The sequence below is a fragment of the Apodemus sylvaticus genome, chromosome 11 (genome assembly GCF_947179515.1).
Source record: "Apodemus sylvaticus chromosome 11, mApoSyl1.1, whole genome shotgun sequence".
NCBI lineage: Eukaryota > Metazoa > Chordata > Mammalia > Rodentia > Muridae > Apodemus > Apodemus sylvaticus.
In genome coordinates this window covers 87,000,581-87,025,782 of record NC_067482.1, presented here as the reverse complement: position 1 = coordinate 87,025,782, position 25,202 = coordinate 87,000,581, and the positions used below count along the sequence as shown (strand labels likewise).

The window sequence follows — 25,202 nt, the reverse complement described above, 5'->3', positions numbered from 1 at the left end:
TTTGTTCTGAGGCTAAAAAGGATCTCATATTTTAGAGGCACAACTACATAAAAACTAGAGTTTGTAATTGCATGCTAGTCTTCACGTTCTAACTGCATGTAAAATTTTATTAGAATGCTACCTTTGACTAAGATGGGACCCTGGATTTTCACTGTTGTAAAGATCATACACATTTGTTTGGGTCTTTTTGGTTGTGTAGTCACCACTTGAACCTTCTTTCGTGCTGCATCAAGTTTAAAATCCCATATGTTCGTAGCCTAACTTCCTCCACTCAGGATATAGACTGGGACCTTGTTCCAGACAAGAGGTAAAACAAAATTTCCTAGAAGCCTCTATGGTGAGTAGAAGGAAAATTTCTCCTAGGTTCCTTGGACATAGTGACTAGAGTAACTGATTTTTTTTTGAGCCATGTCTACATTACTGGGGACAAGCATTAAGGTGAAGCCAGGACCTTGAAGTTGATCAGCCAAAACTGGAAATTCCTGGGATTTGGACTGGTCAGCCTCATTGTCCAAATCATGTAAATGGATGATCAGTTTTCCAAGTTGGATGGAGATGTCTTGTGGGGTGCCAGCCCTGCCCCAGAGTGAGATCTTCCTCCAGTGGTTCTCCTTGCAATCTTTTCCTGTCTGTGTCAGATCCTTTGTTTGCTGCCCTGTGGACTCTGATGTCTCCCGTGTCCTGGAGCATCAAAAAGGCTAATATGTATGGTCCCCATTTCTATATGGAAAAATCAGCTTGAGAAACATACAGCTCAATGGGATCCTTCAGTGACCTCCTCAGATCCTTGCCCCAGAAAGACAGAGCCTGGGTCCCGGCTGCCTGAACCTAGCTGCCGGGGCCCTGTGGCAAGGCTCCTGGGCTCCAGCTGAACACTTCTAAGAGATTCCTAAAGCAGTTTGGTGTTCACATGCACACTCCTCTGAGAACTGGTATGTGGGTGAAGTCACCTCAGCAACCTTTCTCATGCAAGGCTGTGATAGATAGTGGTGGCCCTGTTACCAGCTCTGCTATTCAGTCAAGTGTGATTTTTGTAGCAAAGAACCAGGCTCTGAATTCTTTCTTTAAATGTTAAACAGAGTATAAACCGAGTTCTTTTCTACCCCAATCCCTACCCACAAAGCCAAGAAATGTGTTAGCCCTTGTCAACTCACTGTACAGGCCATTTATCTGAGACCTTCCCTGACTCCCACAAGGAGTGTTCTCCTCCTTCATGTCCCATCCTCAGGGCCAAGCAATACTCCAGTCCCACCACACGGCACTCAACCACTCCTGTCTAATCCAGAACCTCTCCTCAACTGCATGCTAGCCCACCATGCCAGTGCTGGCCATCCTTTTCATAGTGACCCTTGTCCTTACCTGTCAGTGTTTCAGCTACTCCGCTCTGTAAGGGGTCAGATGGAGTTTTCCCAAACTATCTGGAGTCACCAAATTCTTTCAAGCCACCTGTTAAAAAATGAACTCAAGTCAGGTAACAGTGTAAAATGTAAGACCTAAAACTACTGAACTTCGAAAATGGAGTGAGGCACAGATCTCTTAAATGGGACACACACACACACACACACATACACACAAAAGCATGAACAATAAGTCAAGGATTTAGAGCCTCCAAAATACAAAAACTTCTCTTTGATGCTCAAAAAGGTGAGAGGGGGAACAGAGGAAGGAGAGAGAATCAGGAAAGCATGTACATACACTGAAGAAACTTTACTATAAAAAAACAACCCAAAAGAAACCTGATTTGGTCAGACCTGTCACAAAATAATAGACAGAACCAACAAGCAAGCATGAGGAAATGTGCTTGACACATTAACTATGAGGGAAATACAAACTAAAAGCAGGAAAGGCGTACTGTTACCCTCCAATGTGGAGGCTAAAACCAAAAAGGGTGCTGAGCGTCAGGAGCATGTGCAAATGCACATGGTATAATTACTTTGAACAGAATTTGGAAGTTTCTGATAAAACACACCACAAGACCTCTCTGTTTTGCTTAGCTGTTGACCCAGGTGAAATGAAAACTTGTATTTCCACTAAAAAGTTTTTTCACGAAGAATTCTAGCAATTTTATTCATAATTGCCTAAAATGGAGACTGACCCAAATTTCTCCTTACCAGTGAAAGAGTGGAGAAACAGACATAGCATGGAATCCTAATCTGAATTTAAAAGGAACAAGATCTAAATTCGGAAAACAACACAGGTGAATATCATGTGCACTACGTGGACTGACTTTCTGTGCTGTTCTGTCCGTCTCCAACAGCAAAACCACAAGGTCAGAAGGCAGGTGGGTGGTTATCTGATGTGGGGCCCAGGGGGTGGGGTAGGGTGGGGGCTGACTGCAAGGGTGGGGTATGAAGCAACCTTTTGGGGTCAATACTGTCCACTATCTTTACCGGTTACACAACTGTGTACCATTCTAAACTCCACACACACACGTACTTTTTACAAAGAGTGAATTTTCCCGTCAGCAAACTGTCTCAATAGATGGAACTCGGGGTATATTTGTCAGGAAGCTCCCCCATTTCACTTTGAAAAGTCCTTTGAAGAGAAGTAGAGTTTATATTAAGATGTCAGAAAACAGAATTCGATAGACAGTCCAAAGAACATCATACTGTCCCAAGCCTAGAAGGTGGGAAGTGGAGGGTCCTATTTGTGCCTACCAAGTCCCACTCTGTGGTCCTCATGTCGTTTCCCATGTCCTGACCCCCATCGATACTTCCAGTCTATTATATATATTCCAGGTATAGTACCTGATGATTCAGCTGGTCAGTCTACTCAATGAATAACATGCCTGGGATACAAACCCCTTGTTCAAGGTGTTATCCTCCTGTTAGAGATCAAAAAACCAGGGCTGTTGGGGACAGTCCCTAACACACATTATATTCGAGTGGCTTTAGGGTAAGTGTGAATACCTGAGCCTAATAAGTAAGGTACCCCTTACCCTTTCAGCCTTACCCTCCCATGCTCCTGCAGCAGCTCCAGCTCCCAAAAGTCTCTGGGCCATGTTAGGTTCTTCTTTGCCTGACCTTCCAAGTTTGAGATTCTAGATCCTTTGAGGTCACTGCCTCAGTCAGAAAAATTCTGAATGCCACTGGATTTCTCATCTCTAGCCTGGGAAAGCTGTGTCTCTCTGTCTTAAATAGCTCAGAGACCCGAAGCATGTGGACTACTCACGTGTATGTGTGCATGGTAGGTTAAAAATGAGCATTAAGTTGGGAGTTGAGACTCATGTGTTGACCCCAGCGCTACAGACACTGAGGGAGGAGGATCCGGAAACAGGACCAACCCATGAAGATGTTTGCTGTGTCACCTACATGGATTTAGAAACCAGGTGTACATAGTCTTCTGGGTTTCTGGGGCAGCCACTATGCCGGAATCTGTGTCCCTATGATTTTAAATACCTTAGAAACACAAGGGAAGGATTTTTTGATTTGGTTTGGGTTTTGGGTTTTTTTTGGGGGGGGGTGTTTTTGTTTGTTTGGTTGTTGTTGTTGTTGTTGTTGTTGTTGTTTTGGGTTAAGAGTTCATGGCTTCAAAGGATTCCTTCCATCACGGCAATGAAAGCACACAAGCTCCAGTCATGGTGATCAGAAAGGAAAAAGAAGATAGGATGAGAAGCAGGTATTACCTTTAAAGTTATATGTCAAGAGACCTACTTCGGAATCCATGCAAGTTCCACCTCCTGAGTGTCCACCACCTCGTTCCTGAAGCAATGTCACTGCTAAAGATCAGTGCTCAATACAGGAGCCTGTAAGAGAGACAGGACTGTGAGTGGCGTTTCATATACAAATCATAACACACTGTGATTTCATTACGACTGCAGATCACTCACTGACCCACCAGGGTGTTCTGTTGGACTGTCCTCAGACTGGCTGGTCTCTGGTTTCCAGCCCTGCCTTCTAAGCTATTCCAGAAGGCACCATGTGCAGTGGGGCCGGAGCGGTATGACTAGCATCTGTCAGGATGCCATCTACCCTCCATGCTCTCCCTCTGCCAAAGCTACTGGCAACATTTGAGACGATGCCTGGGGCTGAGAGATCACTCGATTCATTTACACTGGAGAGACATTCATTTGACTGCTATTTTTCCAATGATTTATTCCATTTAGTACCTTCTTTTGACCAGGGGCCCCCTGCTGCCTGCAGGACATTAGCAAAAGGCAAATAGCTACCAGTGACACTATTCCTACAATCAGCAAGGGAGACAGATGTTAATCAATTCATTACTAATTTACAATTAGAGTCTATCAGATTCTCCACTTTCAGCTAAACGGGCCTCCTGAAGCTCCTACCTGGATAATTGATTTCCTCACTACCAGGGAGCCCTGTTTTACTGCCTTAACACCCAAGTCTGGTTCATATATTACTCCTTTGGGAAGTTTGTGAGCTACAAAGCCATCTTGTCTTGCCCAGGAGGCTGGGTTCTCCAGGCACACGTATACACTGCTAACCTTATAATTGTGTGGGTCTGTAATACCTCTGTGGGGAAATGTGTGGGCAGGGGGCGCTGGGAGTCTGGATATGAGATGGAAGTAATGTAGTCTGCTCACAGAACCGGCCAGGACCTCCCTCCCCACTGGGGCTAACTTTAACGCAAGAAAGACAGGACAAAACCTTCCTTCAGAAAAGTGCTATATGGGTCCTACCGGCTGAGATCCACAGGGAACCAGGAAATTTGAGGGTGCGGGCCTGTCCAGGACTTTAACATCAAGAAAATACTGGATATTTTTCTCCATACCATTCTAGTTGGTAGTAATGCCTGAAAAACACAGATTAAACTTTCTGCCTAGATCACTAAACTGGTCTTATAAGAAAAAGCAATGCTCTAAATTATCAGATAAACTGAAAAAAAATTTAAACCTGGATTAAATACATGTTTTGTAGCGATATAAATCTGTGGATTTGAAAGGTATGTGGTTGTTATATAAGAAAACATTTCCATGTTTGGGAAGGCAACATCAATACATAGAGGGCTGAAGGGTCCACACTGTCTGGAACTTACCAACAAATCGATTCAGGGGGGAAAAAGTATTGCGAAAGTATGTAGAAACTTTCAAACATCTGTAAAAGTTCTCTGACCCGACAGGCTTTGTGTCAGGTGCAGTATGGGTCGCTGGTGAGACCCGGCAGGAAAACTGAAAAGTTTGAAGCAAATCAACTTGGGAAAAGCTAGCCCAGTTTTCTCTGCTTTGGTTCGAGTTGGAGTCCTTTGTCTACAAAAGACTTCTTGTGTTCCTTTCCCCGGGAATCTAAGACTTAGTCACACATCCTTTTCTCTGGATTTTCACCTTGTGGGTTTCTGAGTCTGGCCCAACGACCAGAAACAAGAGTAGGTGTTCAGTTATAGGAAAGGAAAAACTTTTCATTGATTACATCAATCTGAGGTCGGAAAAAGCTCAGTTAGAAGCAAGAGGTACCGAGCAGTGCTCAAAAAGAGCGTCGGACAATACGCACAGCACAGCTTTCAAATCCTTGCCCTGAGCTCCCTCTCAGCTTCTCGATCTTCTAAAAGTTACTTTTAAGAAGTTACTTTTAAGACTCAGTCTCTCTACTTTCTATAGTTGTTCTAGGAACAACCTCAGAGGCCTGAGTGAGGGAGAAGGAGAACTCACGAATGTTTCACACCACGTGTCTTCTCAACTACGGTGATTTACGGTCGGGGCTGCTTTTACAAAGCCGAAATTCAAGAAAAAGGTGTAATTATTGGTATCCTATCTGTTCTAGAAAAGCGACACAACATAGACATTGAGAATTATTTCGAAGGGGCGACCACACTAGCCCCGTTGACTTTTTGTGGGTCACTTTAGAAACCGGGCACGGCCCGTCTAGGCTTTACTTTCAGGAGGGCCCCACTTTAGAGGTAAAGGACGTGAGGCTTGCTCGGCTGCCTCAAGAAAACAATGAAGGGCCTCTCAGGCTTCCCTTCTTAGGCTACTCACACGCAGCTGGCGAAACTGAGGCTGAGAAAGGTGAGGCTCGGACCCGACCCGCCGTGAGCAAGCCCGAGTTTCCTTGTCCGGGCCCGGGGCTGCCCACGACGGGGTCGGGCGGCCGCAGCCCAGGAAGAATTTGAAGTGTGCGCTTGGGGAGTACTTTCTGAGTTTCGAACAATTCCCTTCCGAATGGCCCTTCGGGACAGGTCCGGTCGCTCTTCCGCCGGGGCGGCCGCGCACCCGGGCGGTGGCGTGGCGCTGGGGGTCCCGCGCGCTGCAAGCATGGTGGGCGCGCGCCCGCCCGGGCGGGAGAGCATCGTGCCACGCCAACCCCGCGAGCCCGCGCCCCCCGCGCCACGCCCTGCGCCCAGGCCGCGGCTCCTCCCGCGCTGGCGGCCGCCGAGCGGTCCGGGCGGCGACGGGAGGAGGAGCAGGAAAAGCGGTCGGGGGAGGAGGAGGCGGAGGCGGTGGCGGAGGCGGGGAGGGCGGGCGGGGCCCGGAGAGTTTAAAGCCCATCGAGGGGGTGGGGTGCGGGGTGGCGGCAGGAAGGGAAGGGCGCTGCGACCAGTGGCGGGCGGGATTCGCGTTCCCAGACCCACGGGAGCACGAACTTTTCGCGCACCGTCTCACGCACGGCGACTGGGACCGTCCAGTTTCCGTCTTTGCCTTTTGGCTTTCTCTTGTTGTGACTCGTGCAACGTGTGGCCAGCGGCCACGCGGAGGCGACGAGGAACCACCCGACAGGTAGGAGTTGGGCGGGGAGCGGCGGCAAGTTACTTTTGTGGTCCGCGCCTCGCGGGGCCCGGCGGCCGGGCGGCTCCCCGCGCCGTCATTGTCTGCGCTCGGGGCCGCCCGCGATCGGGACGCGGGGCCCCGCGAGGCGCGGCGGGCGGAAGGGCGTCGCCTCGGGGGGCTGGGGGGCTGCGGCGCCCCGGGCCCGCGGCGGGGCGGCGCGGGATGGCGGGACGGGGCGGCGGGCGCGCGGCTGCGATGCCCCGCAACGCTCTCCCTGCGCTCCAGCCCACGGGGGGAGGCGCGGGGCCCCCGGGTGGCACATTCTTTAGCCGTCTTGTCCGACGGCGACGACTCGGGGGGCTCGGGCGGGGTCTGCGGTGAAGACCGCGCTTTCGGGGGCCACCGCCCTGTAGGGAGGGTGGGCGCCCGAGGGTCACCGAGGGAGCGGGTGCTCCCGCTGCGCCCCGGGCCTCGGCGCGCACGCCAGGCGGGCCGGGCAGCGGTGCCAGACGCTCCCAAGTCCCAAGCGAGGGCGGCCCGGGCCGCGGACCGAGGATCTGTCCCTCCCCCCCCCCCACCAAGTCCCAACCCCCACCCCTTTCTTTCTTCGGGTCTGTTAGTGGCCCCGCTACCCGACGCTGGGGCCTAACACCAAGTTTGAGGGCTCGCGAACTAGCAGCCCGCCAGCGGTGGAAACGTGATAAGAGCGGTACCGTTTGCAGAAGGAAATTTCTGATGCAACTCTCCGCCTTTGCTGATTGCCTCTCCAAACGCCTGCCTGGCTAGGGCCGGCGGCATGTGCGTTATGGAAATTAGGGTATTCTTCACTTTTTAAAAAAAAAAATATTCTATTTGTCTTCTCTTGGTGTTGGAAGAACACCCCCCCCCGCGCGCGCGCGCGCGCGCGCGAACTTCTTTTCATTTGCTTTGACCGAAAAGTAGGAGAGCCACAGGTGATTTTTACAAGCCCCTGGTTCTTAGGGATGTTTTTGAAAAACTCTTTTCTTGTAACTGTTTCATTCAAGAGATGCAAAGAAAAAGTCCAAAACAAGTAGCATTAGTGAGTAAATATGTGTTATTGCACAACTTTCCCCTTGCGGCTGTTTAAAAGGCCAGGCCCAGAAGACTTTGTTTCAGAAAATGCTGATTCAGCCATTTGGAGCCCCTGAGTTTCAGAAATGGTGCTCAATTTAACGTTTCGCCCTGCTTTACCAGAACTTAGCATCCCCCCCACCCCGCCCGCACCCCGGCGGGCACAGACTAAGACTAACATTTTAGTGAGGTTCCTATTTTACAGAAGTGGACCTCCAGTTCTGGATTTCTGCCGCTGAGGGAGTTGTGTAAGGCATTGGATGAGGGAGTCTTAGAGTATTTCACCAAGAGTGCTGTGATCAAATGTGCTCCCAGGAATGATTCTTGCCTACCAAATTTTTGTCTTAAAAAAAATAAAAACTTTAGGATTACCGAACATACTTTTTTGAGTTCTACTGGGAGCATTTGAAAGAGGACTGCACGGGCCAGTCCCGGGAATTTGAGGACAGAGGGAGTTGCAGCCCAGCAGGCATTGTCGTAACTGAGAAGTGTAGCCACTGATACTTAGGTAGCATTTTGCAGTTTACAAGGCACTTTTAAAAGTCCTGTTGCTTTTTATCCACGTCGCGGCCCCCAAGGTCCCCATTTTACAGGTCTGGAAACCAAGGCTCAGGAGGTTAACTGGTATGCCTCGGGCCGTTCCAGCTAACAAAGGACAAAGCTCGCGGGAGACCTCCTGAGCTTTACACGTCTGCAAAAGCACGTCCACTTCTAGAAGAAATGGTGTGGAGGAGGGACACCCTGCCCGACACACAGCAGAGCAAATGGAGGACGGGGCCTGGTTTCATAGACCAGTCGCTTCCAGCCTTCCAAGATTAATGCCACGTAGACCAAGCAATTATCACTGGGTTTTCTTCTTCTTCTTCTTCTTCTTCTTCTTCTTCTTCTTCTTCTTCTTCTTCTTCTTCTTCTTCTTCTTCTTCTTCTTAATATATTTACATGCTCATTTATTTTGAAAAGAAACTTCAATGTTCATGAGTTTGATATGGTAACTTTGTTCATTAAAATTAAAATGTTGTGTGGAGTCTGAATCACTTACTACACATTACTTGGCCTATATTGCTTTTGAGGCAATATTGGGATGGTCAAAGTGGATTTTGTAGGTGGACTAGGGAACCAGAAAGCAGGGCAGATTTTTGGTGGCTAATTGTCTAGGGCTTTATATGGTAGTTACTGCTATGGTTGGAAGCCAGAGCAGCTGTGTCTCTCCAGTTAGCCTCCAGTAGGCAAGAAGAGCAAAATCAGAACCAAAGACCCAGCTCAAAACTTAGGATGTTGCTGAACCCGCTGGGTCAGAGGCTTTATAGTGTTTCTAAGCCAAACTTTGGTTGAACCAAGACATCCATGTGCCTTTAGCTCATTTTAGAGCTGTACAAATTCTTGATTGGTATATCTTTAAAAAAGCAACAACAACAACAACTAGCATTGTGTAAATGGTATAATTTGGAAAACCTACCTTCAAAGTTTGCTCAACGTGTAAGAAACTACGCTGGGAGCAATTGTCCACCTCTGGAGGCTCAGTGCTGACCGTCCGACATGTTAGTGCTGGCACCTTCATAGGAGGGAAGTCTGTACAGAATCCAGTGTCTGTTTCTCAGTCCGTTAAAACAACATGGAGGGCAGACGGAGCCGCAGTGTAGAGCCATGCTGAGGCCTTGGCTTTACCTCCAGCACCAAGTCCTCCTCCCTACAGAAATTCCCCTCACAAAAACCCACAGCAGTATAGAGCTTTGAAAGGAGCACATATTACTTGTTTTTCATTTAGGTGATTGGTCACATGTTCAAATTTAAATCTTTTCCGTTAGTGAAGCTGTTTTTTTTTGGGGGGGGGGGGCATTTTTTCTTTTTTTCCTTCCTTTTTTCTTTTCTTTTTTTTTCTTTTCTTCTTTTTTTCTTCTTTTTGGGTTTTTGCCCACCATTTTATTTTTTTTTCTTGCCTGTAGAAGTTCATTTTTCCCATCTTTTGGCTTTTTGATTTCAGTGTTCCGTCGAAGTCACAGACTTTACAGTGTTCAGAGACTGAACTTCGCTTCAACAAAGACATCTGTTGTGACTTCAGTTTCATCCTAAAGCTGTAGTGACTTTTTTAAAAAAATTTTTAAGAATTTGTTAGATAAAAAAAAATCTTAGAGCACAGATTTTTAAACTTCATTTTTTAATACAGGGGCTTAAAGCTAAGTGTTTCCCTGTAAGCACTGTTTTGGCTGCATCCTACAAAATCTGATAGTACAGTCATTATTTCCTTATTTAAAGAGTTCAGAAATATGGGAGATTATGGGGAAATTTTGAGGCAGTCAAATTACCTTGGGGAACTGGCAAATAGGTGCTTTGGGACTTGGGATATATTCTTCAGGGTTTGTGTGCTAATGAAAAGGCAGATTGAAAGCTTGTTTATAAAAATGGAGTGAAAATGTCATGATTGTCCTTTGAGATATCAACCACAAAACCATTTTCTAGAGTTATCAAAAAGCATGAGTGAGAGAGAGAGAGAGAGAGAGAGAGATGGGTGCCTCTGTTTCCTGCTCTGGAGGTGGACAATAGGAGGTGTTCTTTATCCTCCTGTGCTAGAGTGTTCTTTAATTTTAGCCATTTACTTCTCAGTAGATTTTGGAAAGATTTTTTTTCTTGATTTTTTTTTTTTTTTTTAAGATCCTAAATTAGAGTTGCTTGTTACTTGATCTGAGCCCGGCCAAACAGAACTCCTTGTTGCTCCCATCGACTGGGGCAATAGGAATATGTGCTCAGAGGAATTGCCTTTCTCACCGTGGCATTTCCTTTATGGTTTGCTTGACCAGCAATTCCTTTGTGTCTCCTGGTGCTACAAGCCATTACAGTTCTGAGTCTGAACAGGTTAACTGAGCCCCTTTGGAGAATGGAAGTTTGTGGAACAGCATAAACTCATAAGGTATAAGCTCAGATGGGCAGAAAGTCCGTGCATATATAAAGGGGTCTCTGGTTTGCAGGCATAAGAAGCCTTTAACTTTTGTCTTCAGACTCTAAAGATTTGCGTCTGGGCTCTATAGAGGCTTTTATCCCAGCGGGGACTGAAATGTGCGCATACACTTACCCTGGACGTGCTGACCGCGTCCCCCTGGGAGTGGCTGCAGCCCCACTCCAGGGCTGTGCTGGTGGGCAGCCCCACCCCTCGCTGACTTCCTTGCAGGGTTTAGAGCCAAGTAATTAGGCCTGAGTAACTGCCATTAACAAGGCGCTCCCAAGGCACATGGCAGAGAAAGAGCCCTGTCGTCCTTATCACCCTGCAGTCATTGTCACTGCGTGCTAGAGGCTAATGCTCAGTTGGAGGCCTGGGATTCTCACTTGCGCCTGCAGAGCAGGTAGAAAGCTGCAGAGTGGAGTCTGGATGGCTGATCCCACGTGATCCAACACGTGCTCTGGTCGCTCTGTGTAAGCTTCTGACAATAGTAAAACCATGCTGGATACCTGCAGGGCCTTCCTGCCTTCCCTGCTATCCCATGGGAGTCAATAGCTATGAACTGGAAGATGATGTAGCCTTGTTTTTTTTTTTTTCTCTCTCTCTCTCAACGTGCTGGGGATCAAACTCAGAACTTGGTACTCATTAAAAAGGTGTTCATTGTGGAGATATAACCCTAGATCTTAACCTTAATATTTTAAGGTATCATCCCTGGGAGTTCACAGGTAAGTTTACAACTAAGATACACTTCAGTATAAAAGCCTTTATATGTAATACTGTTTGACCATCTATAATCTGAAGATCAGAAATCACAGATCTGAGCATTTTTGAGTGGCACCTTAATACTGTAATAAATGCACATTCATCCCTACCCTATGAAACCTGTTACTAAGGCACAGCATTACTAAAAGTGTTGTATAAAATTATCTTCAGACAGTGTGTATATATAGAATATAATAGACAGATGCATTTTATGTGTAGACTTGTGTCTCGTTCCTAACATATCTCATGGCTCACTGGTGTATAAATAATCTAAATCCAAAACCAAACAAATAAATAATCCCCTGCCCACCACATTTAAAACTTTTAGCAATAGCTTTAGGATTCTCTGCTCCAGGAAACTCATAATAACCAAAAGTACTGAGTAGAGCTGCTTTTAAATTTAGATGTTTGCACAGTAGCCTCATGCCTGAGGACAATGCCCTGCCCTGAATCTGGGGCCTGCTTAGGAAGACTGCCACCAAGAAGGTCTTTGTGCTAGGGTATTGGGTAGGAGGCGGAGCCAGGTGAGTTGGGAGTCTTCTGAGTGTCTCTATGGGCTGGCTTCATCGCGAAGCCTGCAGAGCCCATCTTCCCACATTGGCATCCATTGAGCCAGCACAGGCTGTGGTGTACTTTTCCCTGAGAGCCTCCTGGTTGCCAGTTCTAGGGAGCTGCTTGCTCTCTTTCGATGAAAATTGTGTGGATCTTACAGAAACCACTCCAGAATGTTCCTAGAGAGATGGGAACACTATGCGCTGTGCTGTGCACCTCCTCATTGTGGTGACTTGAGCACAGAGGGAGGGAGAAGGTGATACAAGGCCTGCCTCCCTTCCTGGTTGGATTATCCCTAGATAGCAGCTTGTGCCTGGCCCTTCTCTCTCATTTGTAGCCTGCAGGGCTGCAAGTGCACAAAGGCTGGGGTGCTGTCCCCTGGCTCTGGATTGCTGTGTGGAGGGACACAGGTTCAATTCCTCAGTTATCAGGTCAGAGAAGGTAGGGGTTCATTGTTTGGTTTGGGGTTTTGTTTTTTTTTTTTTAAATCAGAATGGTAAAGCATTAGCAGTTTCAACAAGTTAAATTGGTGTTCGATTTCCTAGAATGCAACCCCTCACATTTACCTTCATAAACAGAAATCCCTTGTGATCTACCCCTGCCCCCCCAGCTTCTGTCTCCCACCCCCACCCCCACCCCCACCCCACCCCCTAGGTTTTTACAGTTTCTTTTACTGTAGAAGGTGAGGATTTTGCCTTGTTGTTCTGTCCTGAGTACTTTTCTTTTGGCCAGATAAGGCATGTGCAGAATGGGGACAGTCCCATAAGTGCCACTCACATCTGTGGCAGTATAGTCTGGGGTGGAAACTTTATCCTAAACTCATAGGATATTTTACTTTTTTGTTGTTTTTGGGTTTTTTTGTTTTTTTGTTTTTGTTTTGGTTTTTTTGGGGGGGTTTGGGGGGGTTTTTTGGTTTTGGTTTTTTTGCTTTGTTTTTTTGGGGTTTTTTTTTTTTTTTTTTGGTTTTGTTTTGTTTTGGATTTTTTTGAGACAGGGTTTCTCTGTATAGCCCTGGCTGTCCTGGAACTCACTCTGTAGACCAGGCTGGCCTCGAATTCAGAAATCCACCTGCCTCTGCCTCCCAAGTGCTGGGATTAAAGGCATGCACCACCACTGCCCTGCAATATTTTACTTTTTGCTGTAGGGATTTTTTTTTGGGGGGTGTCTTTTTTTTATCTGTCTTTTCTTTTTTGGCCTAGGTATTTTTTATGTAGTTGTCTACTGCCCTCCAAACAGACACAGATCATACCTTTAGATGCATTAGCTAATCTCTCAGGTTTTTTTGTTTTGTTTTGTTTTTTTTGTTGTTGCTTTGTTTTGTTTGCAAGCAATCTTTTAGGTACCGTTTGACCATGCCTACAGTCAGTGGGGCACCTGCACATTCTACATGGCCAGTTCTGTGTCTCCCTTCTGCATCATCCTTCACATGGCCTTTGATTTTTTCATTTTTTTTTAATTTTTTGGTTTATCAAATCTAATGGAGAGCAGTCTACATCAGCTTTTCTCAGAAGAGGTGCCTTGTGTGTGTGACGTGTACTCATTCTAGCATCATTTGTTGAATCCCTTTCTAAATTTCAGTTAGTTTTCCCTCAAATGGTTGAACCCAGCTACTGATTTAGGGAAGCCAGGAGCTGAGAATGAAGCTCAGTTAATTTTTAATTTTTTTTTTGAATGAAAGAATACCAAAGTGTTTGTTTTGGGAGATGGTGGTGGTTTGGCTCTGTTCTTGTTGTGTCTGGAAACTTTAAGGGAGTCTCATTTTGTGCGCTGAATTCCTTTGGAGCTGTGACCTGGAGGAATCAGCAGGGTAAGCTGAGGGCTCTTTCAAGCAAAAAGCATTTTTTTTCCCAAGTCTTGGACAATTGAGTCAATTCTTTTCATTCCTTTCCTTTATTTTCCAAGAGTGGTATTACTTATTTGATTTTTTAGCCTTCTACACGTGCTCTCTGGTGATTGAATCCAAGCCTTCACTCCTGTGAGGTAAGTACTATACCACCTGAGCTCAGCGCCTTCGCCGGATCTCTTGATAAAGGTTTTGATTTACAGTTCTATACGTGTCATTGGGCTTTATGTTGTACATAATATCCTTAATTTTATCTGTAACCTTCCTATTAACTTTTGCTTGTATTTTCATTTTTAACTTTAAAGGACTTCTTTGTTCTTTTATTTGTTGTTGTATTAGAGGTTGAATTTGGGGCTTCATACATGTTGGACAATAGCAGCACGGGGAGCCCTCTTAGATTATATAGTAGTATTTAGGGCATGTTTTAGGTTCAGGATATATTTGAATGCGGTGGATACAGCTTTTCTACATGGCCCCTCTCGCCAACATCTGCCACAGTGCCAAATCACAGAGCAGAGCGATAGATTTGTTCTAACTGGTGCACCTGTACTGGCCCATTATTACACCCAGAGCAAGCATTCTTCTTGCACAGCGTAACAGTTTGGGGTCATTTGTGCAATATCTCATTATCTCATTTAGAAATAATAATTTAAAGAACTTTTCCTGCCTAGTTTCTTCCCATTTACACATTTATTTTATTTAGCTTCTTCGAATCTGATTTAATGGGAAGTGGGGTCTGGAGCTGGATGGGAAGGAGGGGCCTAGTGAGCCACTGTGAACCTGAGTGATGCTGAGGACAGGACTGCAGCAATGCAGCACTGACTCGGGCTGACTGTGAGGCTGGGGAAGCTGGAGTCCAAGGTCCTCTCTCTAATGGGTATCTCTTGCTGTCAGCTGGCCAGTGCTCCATTGATGCCTATAGGGGCTCAGTACACAGGACAGTGGTTCTCATGCATGCACAGGTTACCAGGGTGTAGTTAAAGAAGTTTTAGATCAGTGATGGGTAGACAAAATGGTGGACAGGTTCCATGGAGGCTGATGCCCATAGCTTACCCATGGAAAGCTAGAATGGCTCCTGCCTCTGCTAGGGTCTCCTGTCTCATTTTAGAGGCTATGTATAGACCCCTGAGGCCCTTCCTGTTCTTCCACTTGAGAAGCATATGCCTGAGTAGCCTGTGGAGCACAGTATGGTGGGTTTAACTGAGCCTCTGTCCCAGGATGTGAGGCACCCCTGATACCTGTATCTTCAGAGTTCTCCATGGCTCTGAAGGGTACTGGGCCTGGGAACTTTCACTAGACCCATTGTTTTCTAGCCTGGGACCAAAGGTTTGCCTTGACCTGCTGCTTCTGGAGAAGTCGGTTGAGGGGTGAAATCTCTAGGTCTAACTATCCCTTAAGACCTCCAATGCTGCTTCTTGGCTTTGGATTCTGCCTTTTCTATGTTTACGGGAGTAATAGTAGTTCTCACTTCTGAGATTTTTGGTTGTTTTTGTTTTTGTTTTTTGGACTTCCACTGAGTCTATCAAATTTCATCCTTGATTTCCAGTTAGATTTCAGCTCCTAAGCATTTGATAAGTTAGTTACCCTTTCTCCACTGGCTTAGATAGTACAACGGAACAAAAGCCATGTGTCTAGAATGTTAGAAGGCCCGGGCATGGCTTCACTGGATTCTCCTTCAGTCATCATTAAATTGCCCCCCTTGCTTTTTTTTTTTAATTAATAGAGAAGAGTTGGGGTTGGGTGCTTTGTCCCACTTGACCTGCTGTTCTAGGCTGGGAAGCTGCAGGGCAGGTGTCCCGTTCAGACAAAAGAGTTCCTCCACCCTATCTAGCCCAACTTCGAGCAGTCAAGCAGAGGGGCCCAGGGATACCTATATGAGTTGACTGTCCAAACTGAACATGTCCCTGGAACCCAGGTTTTCTCTCCTTGGACTGTGCTTTAAGCTTTGGCCTGAGCTGAAGTGTGTTCCTTCCCTTTTTCAGTTAAAGGTTGGCTTGTCAGTCCTTTTGTCCCCAGTGGTCTTTGCCTTGATCAGCATCTCCCCTAAAGAAGTAGCTAGTATAGGCTACGTTTTCAGACCAGGGCTTGCTGTCTTTGATTTGAGCTCAGCACTGCTGGTGGCCACACTCAGAACTGCCTCAAACCTGCTTTTATTGGATTGACGTTACAGTTAAAAGAATTCTGTAGCCTGACCACCTTGACGCCTCTGCTGCGTAGGGACCATCTTGTTTTCCCCATCTTCTTCTTCTTTTTTTTTTTCCTGTGCTTCTTAGGGACCTGAGCCTGCTTGCCTTACCGCACTATCTCTGCTTGGCCTCAGAAGGGGCCTCGACAGGCTTCTCAGAGCTCCCTCCTCCCTTTGCAGATGTGACTATTGCGTAGTATACCTCAGCTTCAGAATCAGACGTCTATTGGTAACCGCCACTGTTTCTATCGCCATCTGCAGTTTCTGTCTGTTAGAGGACAGTGCAAAATCTCCTGCGTCCTAGCTCTGTACCTTGGTAAGAGTCAGAAATAATCTCTCCAAACCTTCTTTTTTATTTTCTTTATTGTAAACGTGTGTGTGTGTGTGTGTGTGTGTGTGTGTGTGTGTTTGATGTATATTTGTGGATTCTGCATCCACTAATTGAGTTAACAATATTCAGAAAAATTGCTTTTCTGTTGACTATGCTCAGACTTTTTCATGTCATTATATAGTATTTATAAGCATTTATATTGTGTCAGACATAAATCTAGGGATGTCTAGGGGTTTAAAGTACATTGGGGAAGATGCTCATAAACTGTAAAAAAAAAAAAAAAACAAAAAAAACTTGAGCATCTGTAGATTTTGCAACCTGTAGGGTTCTAGAACCAATCTCCCAAGGATACTAACAAGCTGTGTGTGTGTGTGTGTGTGTGTGTGTGTGTGTGTGTGTGTGTGTGTGTAACAAGTATTTCCTATCCTCTTCCTTTGTTGCAGCTGTCTGTCTGTCTGTGTATATGTGTGAGAGAGACAGAACTAGTGCATAGCAGATGCTTGCTATAGAGTATTATTTTGTTAGCTAATTCTATATATGGCACCACACTTTCTCACTGAGATAGAATGGTGGGTGTTTGTTGGCTTCCAAAAGGAGTCTCTCCTTTCTGACGTTCCTGCTTTGATATTTTAGGGAAAGGTTTGAGATGAAAATGATTCTAGATACTGAGGTTCTCTGGTTATGGTCACTCAGAGCTCCCCTCCTCTTGCTGGTCAAGAAAATGGTGTTTCTGGTGTAATTCACCATCCATTTCTGAGCTCTGTATGTGGTTTAACCAGGGGACATGGTGGACTTTTGGCGTCATGAGAGCTGCGGGCGCCTTTCCTGTTCTTGCCCATCAGAGCGAAGGGGGGAAGTGGGGGAGGGGAGAACGAGAAGCTAGGAGCAAGAGGTTCTTCAGGGTTGCCATGAGAACCAGGGATCCGGGGATTGGGCAGCAGAGGGCCCCCGCTGGGCCTCGGGGCGTGGCTGCGTCACATGGGTTTGGTCCTGGGGTTCCCGTAGTGCGCAAGGACCAGCCGCGTCCCTCGTCCTCCCGGTCGTCAGGGGTGTCCAGTCAGTTCTCTGGAAGCCGAGGAGAGCGGTATTGGACTAGGGACTAACTAGCTTAGCAGGACAGGCTTCCCAGCACCTGTGCTATAAGGGGGGTGGGTCCAGACGGGCACTTTTTTGGGGGTTGGGGAGGCATAGCCCCTTTGCTGGGAAGGCTTCTAGGGAGGCTATGTTGCTTCGCTTAGCGTGTTGGCCCGTGTCGGCGCGTGTCTGCGTATGTCTGTGCGTGTGGGCGCCTGTCAACCGTGTTGGCGCGTGCCGGCGCTAGCTGGCGCGTTCCGGAGCGTGCCTGCGCGTGCCGGGCTCGTGTGGGCGCGTGCCGGGCTCGTGTAGGCGCGTGCTGGGCTCGTGTTGGCGCGTGCCGGGCTCGCGTTGGCGCAAGCCGGGCTCGTGTTGGCGCGTGCCGGCGCGTGCCGATTTGTATTGGCGCGTGCCGATTTGGAGGCGCGTGCCAGCGCGTGCCGGCCCGTGTTGGCGCGTGCCGGCCCGTGTTGGCGCGTGCCAGCGCGTGCCGGCCTGTGTTGGCGCGTGCCGGTTACTGTTGGCGCGTGCCGGCCGGCCGCGTTCCTCTGCCTCGGAGCGGCACGGCCCTGTTGGTTCGCTTAGGAGCTCGATCGCTGTGTCGGTTTGCGTTGGCGCCCGTCGGCCCGTGTTGGCGCATGTAACACGTATGTTGGCGCGTGTTGCCGCGTGTCGGCCCGTGTTGATGCGTGTCAGTGCGCGTTGCCGCGTGTCGGTGCGTGCCTAGCTGGGCCTCTGGCTCCTCCAGCTCCGGAGCACTTCTTCGGAGCAGTAGGCCCTTAGCTGGGGTGGAGCCGTGGCGAACCCAAGCGAGCCGAGCTGCCGAGCAAGCGCTGTCCATGAGGAGCGCTGTCCACGCGCTGGGGTACTGCCGGGCTCGGGAGCTGTCCACTGGCTCCGGTAGCGCGCACGCAGCGACCCCGTGTGGCGAAGTCTGTGTTTGCCAGCTCTCCAGGTACGCAGGTGGGCTCCGCCATCCTCAGCGTTCCAGGGGTCTCCGGGTAAGAGGAAACATGTTCAAGTCATGGTGGGCGTTTAGAAAGGGTTCACCTCCCGAAATCTACAAAGGTCCAAGTGGTGGGCAGCTCCAGCGAGCTCGCGAGCACGAATGGCCCCCGGGTTCAGCACGCTGTTGCGCGGCTGGCTGGCTTTCGGCTCGCTTGCTTGCCGGCGCTCTCTTCTCAGCTCGCCTACCGGCTCGCCTACGGTCCGGGATCGCGCGAGCCTGGGTGGACCGTAGTTGTAGGATAGTCTTATGTAACCATTTTTAATCTCGATTTTAAGATATTATGTAACAAGTAGTAACTGTACCCACGTAGACCTGTAATTGGAACGTGGAGACGTAGCGTCTGCTCTCAGCCAAGTGGTAGACAGCGGTTGTGAGAACCAGCTTGGGCTGAAAGCAGGCATGGGCATCTAGGGTAACTGAACCTTTTTTCTTTTTAAAAATAAGATACTAAGGTTGGCATGGTCATTATTAAACCTTGATGGAAAATAGGCTTATATAGAAGCCTGAGATAAAATGTACATTGTCACTGTAAATCTTTATTCATAAAACCTTTTATTTCAATGAAAGAAAATATCGATTAATTAAAATTGAGTGACAGAGATTTTGTCGTCATTTCTATGTTTTTGATTGAGCTCAACAAAATGTCCACATGACCATAGCCGCTATTCCTTCCCCATTGACGTAGATCTTCAGAGAAGCAGTCAGATCACCTGTTTACATTTTGACTGCCCTTCTCATCAGCTGCCATTTTCCTGTTGATGGCGGGAGCCACTGCCAGTGTATTGATAAGAGGCCTGGACACAGCATTCACCCAGGCAGCTGCTGGCTGGGGACATTATATTAGCAAATAGTTTCATTTCTGGACCAGTGAGTAAAAAGTGAGTGTTTTTCATTTTTGTTTTGTCTGAATTTGAAACGTAGTGAATGACTGCAGGGATTTTGACCTGTTGGTAGCCAAGGCCTTCAGCCTCGGCCTTCATTTTCTGCATGTCCCTGTTTCTTTGCTTTTGGTGATGTTGCTTGGGGTGGGGTATTTGGCAATGGGCCTGAGCATTACCTTTAGGTCCAGGCCCCCATATTCAGCAAATGGGGTGAGGATGGGCAAGATGATAGGTTGGGGGTTGGGGTGATTGAGATTTTCCTTTCCATCAGTCCTGAGAAGCAAGATGGTAAATGGTACTTCCCATTTAGGGTTCCACACAACTATGCATTTAATTGTGGGGGTAGGAATGGCGTCCCCATGAGGACTTATGGCTGAATTCCTGTTGTGCTGCTTGCCCCTCCCTGTGTCTGGACTAGAAATCAGGGAGTATAGCTCCTGCCTGGCAGTATTGAGAACTGCGTACTAACGGTTAGGAGAAGGCAGCAGATGGAATTAATGGCAATTTCACTACCAGTCTGAAGGGCGTGGGAGTGGTGCCAGATTGGTAGAATTAAAATGTGTTATTTTTGTTCTTAAGCCCTCTCCTAAGGATTCCCATCATCAGTTACTCTTCTCAGTGTCGTGTAATTACCACACAGAACTGGGCTTTGGAAATGTCAGAGAACAGGGCATCTTTTGAATTTGAGAATTAGGTGACATTATGGCAACAGACCTTTGTGGTCTGTCCCACAAAATCCAGACAGTTCCATGACTTAGAAAGAATGTTTTATGAAGCTTTCTTGGGTTAGCACAGATGAATGTGCCATCGTAGACCTGGGGAACGGAGGTCTGATGATACCCAGGGTAGCAGAGTATTGGGGGGAAGGTGGGAAGGGGTGTGACCTTGGAGCGCATACAGATCAGCCCACATCTTCAGACTCCACTTGGCCCTTACTGCATCAGAAATGGGATCTACCATCACTGTGAGGCCCATTGGAGATTCTTTAATCTTTTTAATTTATTTATTTTATTTTGGGGGTGACTCATGCACAGACCATGTATAGAGGTCACCAGACAATTTAAGTCCTCTTCTTTCACCATGGGGTAGCTAGGGATTGAACCCAGGTTGCTGTTCTTGATGGCAAATGCCTTTATTTGATGAATCATCTCACCATCCCCATGGCTGTTTCCTAATGGACATGAAGCTGGAGAAGAGATGCTGTGTTCTGAGCCTTGTAACCACGTGGGCTTTGGGGTATTAGGGCAAAAGGTTGGCAACTTCTTCTGGCGGAGTTACTGCCTAACTAGAGAGACAACAGCAGACTGAGGGGTGGTGTGGAAGCAGTCTGAGCCCTTTGGACTCTGGGAAGTCTGGGAGTGTGTGTCATAAGAGGCCTTCATATGAGCCATCTTGTTCTCTATTTCATCCCATTTAAAAAGGGAGTCGACCTGAGCCCCAGGGTCCCAGCTTCCACCAGTACAGGACACTGAAAGGCAAAGCTGGCAGTTGGCACAGCCACTGTGCACATCCCCAGTCAGCTAGATAGATGATAGTTGCTTGTAACCCATAGAATACACTACAGAGGGTACATGGCTGGAGAGAGTTTGACTCGATTTTTTTAATTTAAATTTTTTGAGAGTTTCATAAGTGAATTATAATAGTTACCACTTCTAATCTAGACTGTAAGTTTTCAACTTTATGATGATATGCAAACAACATGCATTCAACAGAAACCCTACTTTGAATGTGATTGCTTCCTGGGTTAGTAACATGCTAGAATGTTCTCCCATGTTCTTTGGCTGAGGCAGCAAACAGAGCTCTAGTCAGCCATGATATGCTGAGAAAATAAGGCTAACACTTCACAGTGTACTGAGTTGCAGGCTTGCTTTGTAGGCTTGCTTGTATGTTACATGCTGTTCAAGTATAGTATTTTAAACTTACAGGCCATTGTCAGTCAAGGATTGTGTGTGCTGGTGGACACAACCCAATGTCTTGCCTCATTCCTGAAGCCATCAGTGCCTGAACCCCTTCTATAGAAGATTATTTGATTTTCCCCCCAGTATTCTCCTTCCATGTTTCCAGCTAAGTGGGCTTTGTTCCCTCAAGGCTGGTGGGAGTTAAAGAGTAAGGAGATGGTGAGTTGGGGTTGGGAGGTGGCTAATCAACATTTATTGGGCTCTGCCTTCCTGCATTTTGAGGGCAGGGGCTTCAGGACTGTTTGCTTTAGGAACATTCCTAGTCTGTAGAGAGCTTCCTGCAGGCATCAGGAAGCACCAGGGGTGAACTCAGGATGCTTCAGGCTGAAACTTGATAGCAGGGAGGAAAGAAAATCCCGATGGTATAAATGGGACTTTAAGTCACCTACACATGATTTCTCTCCACTTTGGAGCCAGTCCAGGGGCTCTCTGCCTTTGATAGCCATGGCCATGTCGTGGCAGCTGTTTAGCCCCTAAGTGGGGCAAACATTGCAAGGAGTACCTTGATAGTGTTTGGTGAGACCCTCTCCTGTCAACATTCAATAGATGTTTGAAGAATCAAACATGTTTCCTTGGTCTGTTCTTCCAAACTTAGGTTGAAACTAGCTACAGTTAGCATGTGAAATGTCTCCCTATAGGCTCATGTGTTTGAGCACATGGTCCCCAGCTGGTACCATTGCACTGGGAGATTGTGAAACCTCCAGAAAACAAAGGAAGTAGGTTACTGATAGCAGGTAGTATCTAGACCTGGTTCCTGCTGCAGTTTTGTCTGCTTTCTGGTGGTAATGTAACCAGCTGCCGCATGCTCCTGTAGCACTGAGCTGCCCATCCATGTGCCATCTCCGCCATGACTTGCTGTACCCTCTCAAGCTGTAAGCCAAAAATAAATTCTTCCTCTCATGAGTTGCTTTGGTCAAACATCTTATCACAGCAACTGTAGCACTTTAAAAAAAAAAAGTAGCTAAATATGATAATGAAAAATAAATGATGAAAGAAGAGTGGAAGGATAGCTCAAGATAGGTCAGGATGATTGGCAGACAGACACAGGCACAAGAGCGCACCCTAAGGTCCCCAGAGGAGGCTTGATAGGAGCTGAGTTAGATAGCTTTCTATCACTGTTTAACAAATACTGGGAAGAATCAGCTAAAAGGAGGAATCTCTCATTTTAGCTCGGGGATTCAGAGGTTTCCTTCCATGGTGGTTGGTCCCCATTCGTTTGGACCTATGGCAACATGGTACATCATGGTGAGAAGAGTGTGTGCCAGAGCAAAATGTTCACCTTGTGATGGACAATGAGAGGGGAGAAAGAGAAGAGAGTATTTGAGGCTCTGCAAGGACTAAAATCTCCCTATAGGCCTCATTTCTTGAAGGTTGCAAATGTCTTCTATAGCTCCCAGGTAAAGGCCAACTGTTTTAACATGCAGGTCTCTGAAAGACATTTAGATCCAGACTATGGCAGTACTGAGCCTGTCCACAATTACATCTGTGGTGAGACTTTCTTTGTGAATCAGGCACAGTTTACTTATTTCTGGAATTTTCCATTTAATGTCAGATGTTGGCTGACCACAGGTAACTGAGACCGCAGAAATCAAAGCTATAGCAAGGAGGGAGGACTGCTATTAATATTTATTTGTTGTCTTGAAGGGAGCTAGCAAGTTTCAGTTCTGACAAGTTAAATGTTAATACTGTTAACTGTTAATATTTAACACTGTTTCACTGTTTGAAAGTGGTACTCCTTAAAGTTAGCGTGCACGGTCTCTCAGGGCCCCGTTAAAATGTGCTGCAGTTAGGCGTGGTATGGGGCCGTGGTCTGGGTTTCCCACCAGTGCACTACTTGATGACCAGGCTTTGTGCAGGGAGGCCTTAGTGTGGTTCCCTCCAGTTATCCCCCCAGTGCTTTTCTCTCCAGAGATTTTCTATTAAAGGTACTTCACCCTTTAAGGACTATCATCATTAATAGTGCTATTAGTCCAGGAATATTTGTGAAACCTTTTCTGTCATTAGTCCTCCATGGTTGTAAGTAGCATTCTTAAATGTGCTAAACTGTAAATCTGTTTTTCTGCTATACATATTTGAGGTGCCTTGTTTGCAAATTCACTTGCATTCCTGTAGGTTTTATGTAGTAGGTCTTCCTTCGTTTAGAATGTACAACTCTGAGAAAACCCATAAGCCTTTGGAATCTGGAATGGATTAGGAAACTCTCCGTGCCTTTCTTTGAGCTGGTGCTTTCTTTATCATCCTTGCCATGTGGGGGATTGAACACAGGCCTTAAGCGCTCAACCTGAGCCCTCTACCACTGAGTAGCTTGCTTCGAAGTTATATGCGTTAACACCTTGCTTCTTTAGGGGCCCTGCACACTGTCTTCACCTCTTAGTAAGGTAAGGACTAGGAAGGGCCTTTGACAGTGTCTACAGGACAACAGAGATGACCCACTGAGGCTGTAGACTGCATGTCAGCATGAAGTCTGCCATATCCTGGAAGGTAGGTCTAAGCTGTCTCATTATTAACCCTGTTAAGGGAAGTGACAAAAATTAGCTTTCATCCTATCTGAACATGTTACTACATTCTAAATTTATTAATCCACTCCTCTACTTTGTTTAGTGCTACCTTTAGAAAAAAATCTGACACCAAAATACCTCCCTGGGTAATAAAAACACTACTAAATTCTTGTATTCATGCCTTTCTAGTTGCCCAATGAATGTATTAATACAACCCATTGGACTTTGGATCCCATTCCTTGTCACCTTTTTATCAAGAAATCCTGGTCATGTTGAGATATTGGGCAACTCAACACTTTCTTGAAGGTCCCCAGACAAGAAAGCTTAGAAACAGTAAGCTAATGCAGGTTATTTGTGGCAGTACTTTCCAGAAAATTCACTGTTCTTCAATGTATTGTGATACTCAGGAGAGGAGTGAATATGGCGGCCTGAAGCTGTAGGACACAGAATTCCCTGTTTTACCCATTAACTTCATGACAGTAGCCTTGTGTAGTGTTTTTTTTTTCCTTTTCTTTTACACACACAGTCAGTCTTACTGAGGTCTAATTTACACACCATGAAATCTACCCATTTAAAAGTATTCATTTTAATTTCAATTAGTGGATTTATGGATAAGTGCACCACTAAGGTCTGAATGTGTGACTCCCAAATTCTTGTGTTGCAACTTGTGCATTAGAAGTTGCAGTTATTAGGAGCTAGGTAAATCACAAGATCAAAGATCTTCTGAATGGGATTAGGACTTTAACAAAAAGGACTGAGTGAGTAGGTCTATTCTCCTCTGCTCCTCATGCATGTAGAGATGTTTGTCCCTGTGGAGGGTAGAGTAATGAGGTGCCATCTTGGAAGCCTGGAACAGTGAAGACAGCAGGCCTTCCCATGCCTTCATGTTAGATTCTCCAACCTCTAGATTATGATGTATATATCCAGACTTGGATGGGCAAAATAGTCAAGAAAATAGGGGGCTAAGTTATTCCAGGTTTCCTGAAAGCTACACACAAGCAGTGTCTATGTAGTCAGTGTTCCTGTGACCTAGCCTGAAGTACGTAATAGGCCCATTGTGTTTAGGTGTGAGGAGGGAAGGAGAGCCACTCAAGGCCACAGGCAGATGGGCTCCTTTCTGCTGAGTAGGCCTGACAACATCCATTGAATGTTTGGGTGAATTCAAAATATCAAAATATCATGATTTGAAGTTGTCCTTTTCATGTTTCTTTGTTGAGAACTGAATCTCTAAGTTCCTATGTCAGTAGTAGGCTCTGAGGCCCTTAGATGGGTATTAAGATTTAGATGAGTATAGGAGACTCCCATGGTGGTATTAGTGAGTTTACAAGAAAAGGCTAGATGCAAGCTAAGATATTGTTGGGTTTCACCATGTGGTGCTGCCACCATGTTCTCATGCACCGAGAAGGCCCTTGCCAGATGAC

The 25,202-nt window shown here is 46.7% G+C and overlaps 1 protein-coding gene across 1 annotated transcript in view; it reads left to right on the top strand.

Moving 5' to 3' along the window:
* The first annotated feature begins 6,470 nt into the window (after positions 1-6,470).
* The window catches only part of Grb10 (growth factor receptor bound protein 10), a 99,279-nt gene continuing 80,547 nt past the window's right edge, over positions 6,471-25,202 (top strand). Inside the window, exon 1 of the mRNA XM_052198707.1 lies at positions 6,471-6,673. The gene's annotated coding sequence lies outside the window, so the exon portion shown is untranslated. The remainder of the gene's footprint in view (positions 6,674-25,202) is intronic.